At 30.2% G+C, this 13,934-nt stretch overlaps 1 long non-coding RNA gene across 1 annotated transcript; it reads left to right on the forward strand.

Annotated features, from left to right (window-relative positions):
• The first annotated feature begins 2,409 nt into the window (after nucleotides 1-2,409).
• Nucleotides 2,410-5,034, forward strand: LOC119633165. The gene is made up of 2 exons (XR_005246855.1): nucleotides 2,410-4,865; nucleotides 4,946-5,034. It is a non-coding gene; the product is annotated as an uncharacterized LOC119633165 (long non-coding RNA).
• The last annotated feature ends 8,900 nt before the right edge of the window (nucleotides 5,035-13,934 follow it).

Consider the following 13,934-nt stretch of genomic DNA (forward strand, 5'->3'; position numbering starts at 1 on the left):
TTTTTTTTTTTTTTTTTTTTTTTTTTTTTTTTTTTTTGTTTTTTCTTAATTGTTCTTTTTAAGAGCAAATTTATATATAATTTTGTAAATTACGTCGTATAAAGCAGGCGAATAAAAGTAGAAAAAACAACTCAACTAAATGCAAATCAATCAATAAAATAATAAGAACAGAAAAAATAAAACAAAGTCAATAAAAATGGAAAAATCGGAAAAAGTTGAAAGTGAGAGAGAATTTTTTTTATTATCGAACAGAGTCCCTCTAAAAGAAAATTCAATCAAAGAAAAAGGAAGAGAGCAAAAAAATAAATTAATAAATAAATGATTTATTATTATTATTATTATTAAATGTAAACACTTTGTACCGTATACACATTACTAGACATATAGATAGATGCTAATAATGTATTTAAAACAAAAACAAAAAAAAAAAAACAAGAACATTTTGCATAATTTCGTTTCATGTGTCATTTAAAGCAAAATAGAAAGAAAGGAAATCAAACCATTTTAAGAAAAGGGACCTCGAAGAGAAAGAGAGAAGAAAGAATTTTTTAAAGTTTCGTAGCAGAAAAAAAATCAAGAAACAAACAAACAAACAAACATTGTATAATCGAATCACATGTAGGTATTATTAGCTTTTAGTTGCATATAACAATAAATAACAAAAATACAAAGAAGTGAAAAACAAAAGAAATAAGACAAAAATAACAACAAAACAACCTTAGACGACAAAAACAAAAAATCATGAGAAATATTTAAGAATAAGATTATTATTAATAGGCATTTCATACATACACGAAGAAGAAAGAGAAGCATACAGTATCATGAGCTTAACGAGCTTCAATGAACTCTTGTTAAAATTATTGATTGATTGAATTCGAATTTTTTCGTTAAATAATTTTCATTTTAAGCTGAACAAAAAAGCGTTTTCTAATCTACGTTATCTTATGTAATAGTTTCTCTATAGAGTATAGAACTCCGATCAGGAAAGCACATCCGTCCGCCATTTTGTCCTTTTCAACCGTCATCTCATACTTTCTTTAGTAAGATACTTCCGTTGTCTCTTTGAGACTGTGTTTAGCTTTTTTTTTTTTATTATTTTCTTTCTTAGCTAAATGCTAACGAACATCTTTCCAGTTACTTCTGCGTAGATCGTAATAGGTGTGGGATAGGGTTGGCGATGCTATGTGAAACCTTAAATCCCGAATATTGAAATGCTGGGTGAATCTCGCGATCAAAAGACTTGTTACCACATTTAACAAGCATATATATGCCTGTGGGCATGTATTTTGATTCATCTTCAATTTCGTTTTTATACAGTGAATATCATTCAGAAAATTATGCAGGAGCTGCAAATAAAGTTTTAATATTTGCCTTCTGCTCTGCTTTAAAAAACTTATTTTGCTGAAAAAAAAAAAAAATGCTTTGAGTACACACTCCTGCTGAACACTGAATAAAGACAGAATTGGATTTGAAATTTTTTATTTACTTTTTTTTTTTTTAATCATACATATAACACGGAATGATCAGTATTTTCTTTTTCTTATTTACTGTATTTGAGCGTTTGAAAGCTATATCTTAGATTTTCACATTCATCATCGAATCATTTGCGTTCATTTGAGGCCAATTGCTCTCAAAAAATGAATCGGAAACCTTGAAAATTCTTAATGAGTGGAGCACGAATCGAATCCAATTATGTCCAATCATGTCCGCTTGCATCTTGGAAGATTTTAGGAAGATTTTAACGAGTCCTTGTACTTACTTTTCCTTTATATGGCCATTCACGCAGGGGATGTCCCGTAAACGACCCTACAATTTATTATCCATATCTTGAAAGTGATTGATGTATTCCTGATTAATCCCATTTCGGTATATATCTTACTGGTACTTCACATGCACCTCCTTTTCGATTTATACCTTGGAGGTGATATTCCAAATTCACCCGGTTTCCCTTTCGTGATGCAAATTTTATCAATCGTTCAAGGCAGAAAAATGATTAGATTTATAAGAACGTTTTACAACTTCATTATAACGGCCCTCTTTACTTTTCTTTACATATGTTCTTCTTTCTTTCTTATTATATTTTTTATTATATAATATTCTCATCATTGTTAAACTTTATTTTTCTAACTTTTAGTTCCAATCGAAGAGCTCGAATTTTTCTTCTTTTTTTTTTTTTGGAATTAATTTTATCTGTATTATATCTTAGACACAATCGGTCCACAGTAACGGTGGACGACTCTACAAAGTATATACTTTAAAAATATCAATTATATTGTAAAATTTAATAATACTTTCACAAATACAAAGAATTTTCTTTTGCAAAGTAAAACTTGAAAAATGTTTGTGTATTTAATTTGCATTGTTGTTGTTTTATTGCTTCATTTACCTAATCATTATTTACTTCATTTTATACTATATAAAATTTGTTCTCATTTTTTTTCAATTTTTGAAAGCTTATTTTTCTTTCCTTCTTCCTTCGTTTTATATTCGCCTCTTGCCCGCGCCAAAAAAATCTAAACAGGAAAAAAAAAAGAAAACGCTAGAGTACATAAATCAAACTGACAGCAAAAAGATGTTTTCTTAGATTAGATAAAGCAAAGAACAACGTTACTGGATTCTCGTAAGACGATTGCAATCCTGTAGTTCGCAGCATTTTGCGGATCTTTAAAGAGTCAATGTTGCTTAAGCGGATTTGTTAGCAGCCTTTATAATATCAAGTGAAATGGGCAAAGTTATCTGGACATTGAAGGAGTTCAAACACATGAGCTTCTGACTTTTTTTTATACCCTACACCGCTCGTCGTATAAGTTTGTGCAGATGTATGCAACAACCAGAAGGACTTGAGCTACATCTACCGACCGATTAAGAGTCACCTTCTCAATCGATCTAAGCTTGTCTGTCCGTTTGTCTCGTTACCTTGTTTTCAACCGACATATTTTGTCAGTCACATATTTTGGTACAGTCACATATTTTGACCCCAGGTTGAACTCTATTGAAAATGGTTCTGATCGAACTATCCGTTGCAGCACCTCCAATATATGTCTTAATTTTGAAAAGCCGTTATATGAATAACTGTGTTAAGCGGAATAATGTATGGTATGGAATGGTTGGACGCGTCCCACTACAGCGTTCTTACTTGTTTTCTTCTAATGTCAGTTTAGCAGATTTTAACGTTTGAAAAATTTTAAGAAATCTGCTTTCTTTTGTTGTTCCGTTTTTTAATGCCAATCTTAGCCCAGGACTAGAATGTAAAGCGTAACCCATAATCCCGGTTTACTTAGCGATTAGCTAAAGCATAATAGTTTAAGAATTTTAGAAAATTTGATTTGTTTGGTTCTTCCGTTTTTTAAGAAAAATTCAAGTCCTTAATTAGACTGTAAAGTGTAGCTATTCTTCCCAACTTTACGCTTTCTCTGCCTAACTTTAAGGCTAATTTCACTAATCATTTAATTGCATCAGGAAAATCTATGAAATCTTTTTCTTCCTCTTCTATGATAGAAGTCTATCCATAATACTAAAATTGTTGTCCTTAAGATGTGTAAATGGATATTTGAGCGTGCGAAACGACCATTCGCTGAGATTAGTAAAGAGAAAGAAGAGTAACAAGCAAGAAAATTATTGATTGAATAATTGACCGTTATTCTAAAAAAGGCTGAAAAAGATCAAGGGAGTAAATTTCCATACTCCGTACTGTTGAGTGGACGTGGCTAATTCATTCATTTTTGCAGCATGAAAGTGAACATTTATATCATGTGACGGTGGTTACCCAGCAACTGACGGACAGACGGACTAACTAATAGGTTTAAAGCGGTGCAGACTTTATATATATGGTCTTTCAAGCTTCTTTCTGGGTGCTCTAAGCGTTTTAATAAATGAATGAAATTTTAATATTTTCTAATATCGATTCGAAATGACCGATTTTACCTATTTTTGTTTAGGTGCTGCACCTGTAGGACAAAATTACAAATTTTTACCGATAAATCTCCTGTGGTTTACAAGTACCGCGCAAAAAACTAAATATTTTTAATTTTTGAAAGCCAAGTTGATCTCAGGTTTTATTATACTGCGGTCGTACCCTTCGATCGATTTGACTCAATTTCAATATCAATCTGCGTGAAAGAACTTCCAATGCTTCAACCAAAAGTTGAGCCAGGTAACTTGCTTTTTACGGCCAAGAGCATGTTTACGAGAAACAGACAGACAGACGAACATGCTTAAATTGTTTTAGAATTTGAAGCTGATCCAGAATATAGGCAATTGGTGGGCTCTTTGAGGCTCCATTTTGGGCGTCGCTATAAAACTTTCAGGAAATTTAATATCGAAAAAATATTCATCCGTTATAGCGATTTTTGATCGTGCGAAAAGACTGATCTTTGGGAATAGTGAAAAAAGAAAAATAAGAATTTTAAAAACTTTTAATTTATTTTCTTATTTATTTTTGAAAAAATATATTTAATAATAATTATTTCATTTTGGATTATTTTATCATCATGTCTGGCTTAATGATGAACGGAAAGTCAAAAACAAAAATTGTACATTCACATTTACAAAAAATATATATATATATATATAAAGTATTTGGTTAATTATAGTTCATTCTTATATATGGTTTCTTCAAATTCCTCTCAGCAGGAAAGAACAAAAGGAAAAGCACATAACTACAAATGAAAATCAAGAACTGCAAAGTCTTATCAACCAAAAAGAGTAAAAAAAAAAGTAAAAAAATGACAAAAACAATAGCACATCTGCGGCAGAATAATAAGATATCGTCAACCAAAATACCGAACAAAACAAACAATTCAAAGTTGTCTGGAAGAAACTCACACACCGATGGCATATTAAATTTTGAAACTCTTCAATCAAAGGTAAAAAATGGTTTTTCTTTTTAAACGAGAAAAAGACAAAAATTAATGTTATCTTCTTCTTTTTTTTTTCAATTTTACAGAAGTTTTCTTAAACAAAGTCATCATTCATTCATAGAAACATCATATCATCGTCAGAGTGAAATGTCCCGAAAGAATTACATAAAAAAAATAAATAAATAAATAAATAAGTAAATAAATAAAATTTAATAATAAGTGAACAAATATTTAGTTAATTAAGGGGAGAATGAAACTCTAAAATTAAAATAACATTACAAACATACAAAAGATGAGGCAGCTATTTTTAAATATTTTTTTCAAACGAAATTAGAATCAATAAACTTAAAAATAAACTTACGTAGAACACAGACTTATATGATAATCGCATTAATTGTTGTTAAGAAACGCAAAAAAATAATTAAATAAATAAATAAATAAAAATAATAATTAATAAATAAAATATAATTCCTAATTATGTATAAATGTAAATAATAATTTCATAGCTCACTTAAGGTAAAATGTAAGTTAGTATATGATTATCTTATTTATCTTCACTGAATATTCATTCACCTTTAATGGATTCAATGTTTTCTTGGTTACTTGGTCTACTTTTGTCAATAAGATATCGAAATATATATATATATATATATATTTTTTCATTATTTAAAATGTAATCATCAAGAATATAATACCGCACTGTTTAAAAACCTACTATGTAACATGACATGACCGCCAAACGTGATTGCAGCAGATTATACGTCTTCAGTTACCGATCCAAGTCGAAAACCTGTTCAATCTCATAACCACTTGTAGTCTGTTCCTTTCATAAAAGTGCATTTTTGCATTTTTGAACCAAGTTCACATTCCGGGCCGAAACGTTGCCACCGAAATCGCATAACCAGTTGTGGCCCGCTCATCACTTAAAATTTGTTATATCTTCCTTTTTTGCAATGAATGAATTCCGTGTATATATGTACGATGAACATCAGCTTTAAATGTCCTTAGGCTGAATGCGAAATGACTTATTAAGCAATTGGGAGTCGACATTGCCCGACACTGTATAAGGTTTTTCTCTCTATCGTCGTTTTTTGCGTGGGTATAAAAACATTTACACCAGTCATCGACAAAATTTTAAGCAAAGTGAATTTACATAACGTATGCAAAGGATAAGCTTACTTACGTATCTCAGAGGTTGTGAATAGTTTCTCAATGTCAGTCTGAAATGCTTGTTTATCTTTAGATCGTTGCGATTAATTTGACCTTTAGCCAACGATTCGTCGAATATATGTCGAATTTGTATTTCTCACTACGTATTATGTAAAACTATTGGTAGGGTTAACTGAAAAAAAGCTTGGGGATGCAAAGAGTTAACAATGTACCACATATATTTAAGAGAAGGCCGAGTTTTAATTCGGATAAACACGCGTAGTTTATAGTGTAGAAGTTTACCGATATAATCAATGATTAATGCAGAGGGCAAGTGGCTGCATATCCAATTGTTAAGATATTCTTATATATTATACTCATCACATTATGTGCTATAGAATGTTCACTCTGGAGATACATAAAGTGCATGAAACTGGCACGGTTGTAAAAGCGGATACAAAACGATGACGCTTTAATGTACCAAAATCAATGCGCAAGTCTAAACATGAAAATTATAGTTGACTGCAGCCGAATCTTCTTTGTCCACCAACTTTATCATAGAATATTCACACTTGTATTGCTGTAATGAGTGCGGGTAATGAGCAAAACAACTCTTTTGTTTACGCTTTAATGCGGGCAGGCCCTTAGGTCGATTTGACGTACAAACAGGCGGACAAACGTGCCTAAGTCAGCCCAGTGCCTGATGCTGACTAAGATGTATATACATATTTAGTGGGCCCTTCGAAGCCTCCCCCTGGGTGTTTTCAGCGTTTTGATTAGATGATTATACCACAGCTTTCGTTGATAGGTGGAAAGTGGCTTTACTTTAGTTTAGTTGCAAAGACCACAATAACGAAAATGTTATATTTTTAATGATTAACAATAAGATTTAGGATCGGTAAACTATAGGAAAAATCATGGTCATGAGCGTTTTTTTTCGAATTTACTCAATCTTTAGTTTTTTTTTTTTTTTACATTTTCTTTCAGTTGATATGAAAAACAGAACGAAACTATATAAGTAAATTGAAACTTGTATAATTACAAACGAATACTCACAAAATAGCTATGATATTAGGATATAGTCAATAAACCAAACAAATTGTAAATAGAATTTTGTATGAAATCTTGAGAAACCAAAACAAGTCCCACAAAACAAAAGAAAAAAAAAAAAGTGAAATTAAAAACAGATATAAAATGTTAGAGCTACAAGAAAAAGATGAAAAAAGGAGTCTTTTGTAAAATGTTTACAAAACAAGAAAACAAAAAAAAAAAAAAAACAAAAAAAAAAACACAAAAACGAAGGAAACATAATTAAATTATTATTTTAAAATGATAGTTAAACAAAAAGGGTTGGTAAACAAAGGGAAGCTCCAAGCATATGTAAGAAAAGAGGGCTTAAGATTTGTAAAATATTTGATACCCCCGCATAACCTCTTCTAATAATAAATGTGATAGTAGCAAAGTCTAGTTTTGCGTATGAACAAAACAATAAACTAAAAATAAACCACAAAAGAAATAAAAAATATTAATTAAGGAAAATAAGAGACAAATTTGTTAAATAAATTAAAAAAAAAAAAAAACAAAAAAAAACCTATATAATAAAAATGTAAATGAATTGCAAGAATAAAAAAAAAAAAATGAAGAAAAGAAAAATGCTTTAACAAATGAAAAATAATACTTTATGCAATTAGACTTTTTATATAAACTAATTGTAAAATAAATTTAAGCATTTTTTTCTTTTCATTTGAAAAACCAAAAAAGAAAAAAAAGAGATGACATAACACATCTGATGCAACCTCAAGGCTTAAAAAGATTTTGAATTTATGTGCAAAAAGACACTTCTACAAACACACCCACACATATGCACATCTTACACATATACATGCATATGTACGTTCTACGTACGTGCATGCACACGTAGATACCTACGTAAATACATGAAGATGATGATCATCAACTCAATCTCGAAGTAATGCAAAAGCGGGCTTGGCATGGGCTTACTCCACTAGTTAGTAATGCGCTGCCGCTATGTCCATAAAAAAAAAAATGAATTCATACAAACACACGCGCATGCACACACAAACATACATAAAGTCGCGCACACTAACAAACTCATGGAAACGCATACGCAACGAAAATGCTATTTAAACGCGGACAACACATGTGAGCAACACATGAACGCAAACGCACAGAACGCATTGCAGTACACGCGGAAAAGTAAAAACAAAAGTCAGTTAACGTCTGGCCTCTAACAACAGGCAAAAGAAAAACTTCGTTGCATGTTTTCCTCATGCGACGCTCACAGTAATCTAACAATGGTAATAAACGCTAAGATAGAAAGCAATTTCAATGAGAGCAAAAAGAGTTGCGCGTTAAATTCCCTTTACACACGCATACACGAACACGCTCAGACAAGACAAGAAAAGCTAATGTTTAATTTTTCTTATAATCAGGGCTTTATATAGAAACAACTTTTACTCATCATCACTACGTAGCTTGATTGATGTTCTTTGATTTAACGACAAATAATATGACAAAAATTTATATATGACATACCCATCATATATGAACGTGAAAAAGAAAAATGAAAAAAAAACAAAAAAAAGTGGAAAGTAATTCTCTCTAGTAAATGTGATATACAACAAAAAGAAAAAATAAGCTGATAATAGATGATATTAATAAATTTAAAAAAAAAAAAAATAAATGAATAAATAATATTCAAAACATACTCAAGAATAAAACACAAATAATAAAATATTAACAAAAGAAGAGCAGAATATAATTATTATTAAATAAAAAAAATAAAAAAATTAAAAAAATATTAGATATTCTAACAAATTCTTTGTTTTTTATTATTATTATTATTATTATTGTAGACAAAATAATGAAAAATAAAACAAATCAATCTTAAAACAAAAAAATAAAAGGAAGAAAAATATGAAGCAAACCTCCCGCCAGCATATTAATATATATTTATATTAAAGAAAAAAAAAAAAAAACGAATTATAATAAATTATAAGAAAAGTAAAAGGAAAAAGCTCTTAACTATATATTATAATTTTACACGATACACAGTTTTCTTATTTATTATTTTGCAACAAAAAACAACAATAACAACAACATAAACAACACCATGAAGAACAACAGAACCAATCAATGAAAAAAAAAAAAACAAAAACTAATCTTAAAATGTATCCTAAGCAAGAAAAAAAAATTTATAATATTCCACCACGAAGAAACTACAGAAAATAACGGTTTCCGCTACCGGATAGAAAACGATTGATTCTCTCATCATCGAAGAGAATATCGAATTTGAGAATTCAATTTGAAGGCAACCAGAAGACAAACTTTTCCTTAAATGTGACAAAAAAATAAAAAGAAAAACAAAAATTAAAAAAATTATAAATGAAAAATTTATAACGAACGCTGGCTTAAAATGAAAACAATTAATTAACTTTTTGTGAAATTACAACAACAATATATATATATATATTTATATATATATGAAGCACATGCATACATAGTATAAATATAATTACATAACGTATAATAATGATAATATTTTTCATCAGGGATTAATAAGGCGGAGTCTTAAGGTAGTATTTAAACTTTTAAAAAAATGTGTTACTTATTAGTTATTAAAAAAAAAAAGAAGAAGAAAAACTTTTTTTAATGAATAATTTACACAATTTGATTTTCTTGCCACAAACATCGTACAAGAATTGAATGCACTTAACTGTAGCAAATTTTAACTCTTCTATGTGGAACTTCTAAGGACTTTACGATTTTTTTGTACCTTTTTTTGTGAAATCCTTTGCAAAGTCCCATAATATATATCAATCACTTTACTTTTATCATTGCCTTTTTGCGGCTTATCGAGTGGATTTAGCTATTTTCGGTCTTTCGAATGTCCCTCAATCTGTCCGTCCGTCTCTTTTTTCTGCTCCTTTGCAAAACTCAGAAACTGAGAAAGGAAGTTTCGTGAATTGATTTTGTTAATCAAATTGAAAAATGGCGACGCATTCAGTGTCAGAAATACTAGAGAAACGTTAGAACGATTCGAACGATTATTTGAAATTAAAATGCTTTTGTCAATATTTTACTTCGTAATAGCAGGAATTTGATTCAATCCGTCATGCAGTAACGCTGCATTTTCCAACTCCCTTTAGCTGCGTGCTGTTTGCTTATCCGCTAATGTTGGAAATTTTCAAAGAAGCAAAGGTTAATATAAAAAGTCGTAACTCGACAAGGAATTGGACGACACAAGGCAAAAATATTGTTAGAAACCAAAAAAAGTCAAAGAATTTTAGAGTTAATTAAATATTTTTATATACTTTCTTTCGCAAATTACCATCCACGGTGGTCTATAGCGTACATTGGAATAAATGGCCAACAATATGGAAGTCCACCGACAAAGTTTCCTTCTACAATTACTGCCCACAAAACTGCAGATGTCCCACTCGGCTCCTTAAAACTGCACTCTGGCTTTTGTAGTTCTTCCCAATACGCGGTATATATCATACTTAACATACTTGTTGTTTAAAAATTGAACGCAGACAGCGCACATCACATATGGATAAGAAAAAAGAGATATTAGCCGAGTTTCTCAGATCTTCAAGTTGTAATCAAGTTGATGATATCCCGATATGTAGCAAGAAAGATTACAAAGCGAAACAAACAACAATGCTTTTAAGGGCTCGAGATTTAAAGCAGCCATAAGAGTAAGACACTGAAACTTTTGCTTCCTAAAATAAGATAAACGCAAACTTCAGTCTCTGCATGCTTTAAGTATTACAAGCTGTCACGTCTTCAAGTCGACCTTAGGATGCATTAGCTGTTATAAGTTTTAGCTCTGCAGCTAATATAGATGAGTTAGAGTTGGGTCTTTAAAGCAATTTTCGTCATTTTATACAGAGTTTAGTTTAGTAGAGTTTACTTTACTTTGATTGAGTTACCGGCGGCGGCCTCATCTTTTTCGCTTTTCTTACGTCTTCCTGATCGTCTCGCTGCTACACGAACAGGAAACATCTACTAAGTAATTGGTCTTCAACCTACGGGTCGTAATTTTTGGGATATTCCAGTGATATTTACTACATAGGGGTGTTAAAAGCACGGTCAACTAGGGCTAACGGGTAAAAATACGAATAGGAAAATAGCTAAATCGATTCATCCATACCAGATGATCAGCGATAAGTACGCTTATGAAGTCTTATATCGGAACTGGCTGCTGAAAGGCAAGGCTACAGCCTAAGACTTGCATTTCTTTTCAAAGTATTGCGACACTTCAATTATTCATTCTATAAGAATTGCTTACGTTCAAGCTTTTTTTGGGTTTTTTCTTATTTTGAAATTTTATGAAAGTGAATGAGTTTCTGTTTTTAAAAGAATTTTTACTAGGAATCTATTAATGTTTTGTATGTTAAGGTAGGTTTTTATAAAAATTTTAAAAAAACTAATGTAACAAACACGTATTAATCTTTTTATAATTATATATAATTCTAATCTGTTAAATAATTATATTACTGTACTAAGTGACTGTTCGTTTTAATTTTACTTTCAATTGTAGCAATGCATTCATTTTTATATAAATTATATATATAAAAAAAAGAGAAAAAAAAAAAAAACGAAGCAACAATGAAAAGGAAATTCTTGTCAAAAAGCCGCCCATAGGCCTTCTTAAACACAAATAAATAATGAAAAAAAAAAAAAAAAATTTATAGATATTTACATATAGATGTATAAATAAATAACTATAATAATTATAACATTCAGTAGCTTAGATATTAGTTATTAAAAAAGACCGTTCATTAAGAAAACCAAGAATTTAAAAAACAAAAACAAGAAAAAAATAAACAACAACTTAAACATGTATCGGTGTCTATGCATATGATTTATTTAACATATACGAGAGTAATATATAGAAATAAAAAATAAATCAATGAATAAATCAAAAAAAAAAAAGAAAAAAAGAAAGGAAGAAAAAAATAAAACATAATTGGATATACACAAGTATTTAATTAAATCAATGTCTCATAAAAAAAAAAAAAGAAAAAAATAAAAAGCATAAGAAGTTTTCAATTTTGCAATAGTTTCGAATAATTAATTCAATGTGCTGCTGAATACACAAAACCTGTATTAAATTTTCACTTACACTACAATAAAAACAATACCTCCTAAGATCCCTTATCTCTTACAAAATGAAATCATTTGAAAGCAAACCTTTTAAGGAGATTAGAAAATATGAATATGAAGAAATTTATAAGAAGGCAACCGCATCGATACGGAATATAAAAGAAACACTGGCTACATTCTATCTTCTTCTTCAAGGATATTTCATCTGCGCAGGCAAAAAAATAAAAATAAAACTGAATCTCTTCAGAGGCCTGATGAAGATTCTTGTATGATTCTTCCTTCCTTTCTTCAGCCTTCTGAATATCTTCCAGTTTTTTATTGAATTATGAAACTATGCTACCTAAGGCTTTTATTTGCACAATCACAATTTCAGAAAATGTTGCAAAATCAAGGTTTTTTAAAACGTTAAGTTTGTAGGGATGTATCCAACACCCAGAATTACTTGAGAGGTATGCACCTTTCATTACACCGATCGATTTACAATCATTTAAACTTGTCTGTCCATCTGTCCGTTTTATTTTGTTTTCTTCTGTTCAATCCGCAAGCGTAAAATATTTCATATATTTTGATGAAAAATGAATGATGATGAATAATTTGGAACACTCACCCAAGTACGAACATCACTGAAAATGGCTTGGATCGGACAACTATGTTTTTTTCGTTTTACCCCTTTAGTGGAGAGTATCTTCCTAGGAACGCTATAATCCATTGGACATGGCCGCATGTGATCATCGATTCTTTCTCTCGTGCAATTATTGGGCTCCGGCAATGATAACTTTTAACCGAAGCAGAATTTAAGAGGTAACCAATAATAGACTAAAGATAGAGAGATAACCAATAATAATGAAAGTCATCTCTTTGTGGTTAGAAACATTTTAAAGTCACTTTTAAGCAATGAAATTAAAAAATTTCAAAAAAATTTCATCGCCTCCATTTGAGAAACAGCATAAGCCAATAATTCTTTCGCTTATAAGGCGAATAACTATGCTTCTGAAACTTAATAAACAATACAAAATTTACAAGATCGCAGTGATTTTGGGCGATTTCTGTTTTAGAAATTCTCAAGTAATGCATGTGCTTTTTATTTATTTATTCGAGACAAAGCGGAAATTAAAGAAAATCACAGTCTGCCCGTAAACTTTTGAAGCGATTGAAGATCACTCATAATATGAAGGTATCTCCTTCGAAGATATATAGGTTTTGATTTAGAATCTATATATAAATGTTGCGGATAAATTCGCTGACATCCGTATAATGCGATTTGCATATCTCAGCCTTAGGCGATTTGACATTTACTTCAGTACTACACCTACCTTATAATATTGAAACGCCTTCTTTTGAATTCACATCAATATCTTATTTAACAATTTTAAAGGGCTTCTTATATCCTACACCACTTGTGGTACAAGGATATATTAAGTGTGTGCGGATGTGTGCAGTATGCAGAAGGAGTTGAGATAGACCTAATCCTCATTATACTCTTAAGATTGTACTTGTCCGTTTGCCGCTCATGTTTTCTTGTGTTCAACCCACAGATGGTAGTTTTTGAGATAAATTGATGAAATTTGGTACACACACGGGCTTTGGGCCAAGGAAGAACGCTATTTGATATGGTTCGGACTGGACCACTCATCAACAATATTATTAAACGATAGGTTAAAAGGTAGTATTTAATCCAAGTTTTTTGTGGTATATTGTCATCTAAATTCCGAAGGTACGCCAGACCTTAAAAAAAATCCAATAAAAAATTTGATTAAAATTCTCTTAAAAATTTAATTCCAATTGAAGTGATTG

The sequence above is a fragment of the Glossina fuscipes genome, unplaced genomic scaffold, assembly GCF_014805625.2.
Source record: "Glossina fuscipes isolate IAEA_lab_2018 unplaced genomic scaffold, Yale_Gfus_2 2, whole genome shotgun sequence".
NCBI classification, from domain to species: domain Eukaryota; kingdom Metazoa; phylum Arthropoda; class Insecta; order Diptera; family Glossinidae; genus Glossina; species Glossina fuscipes.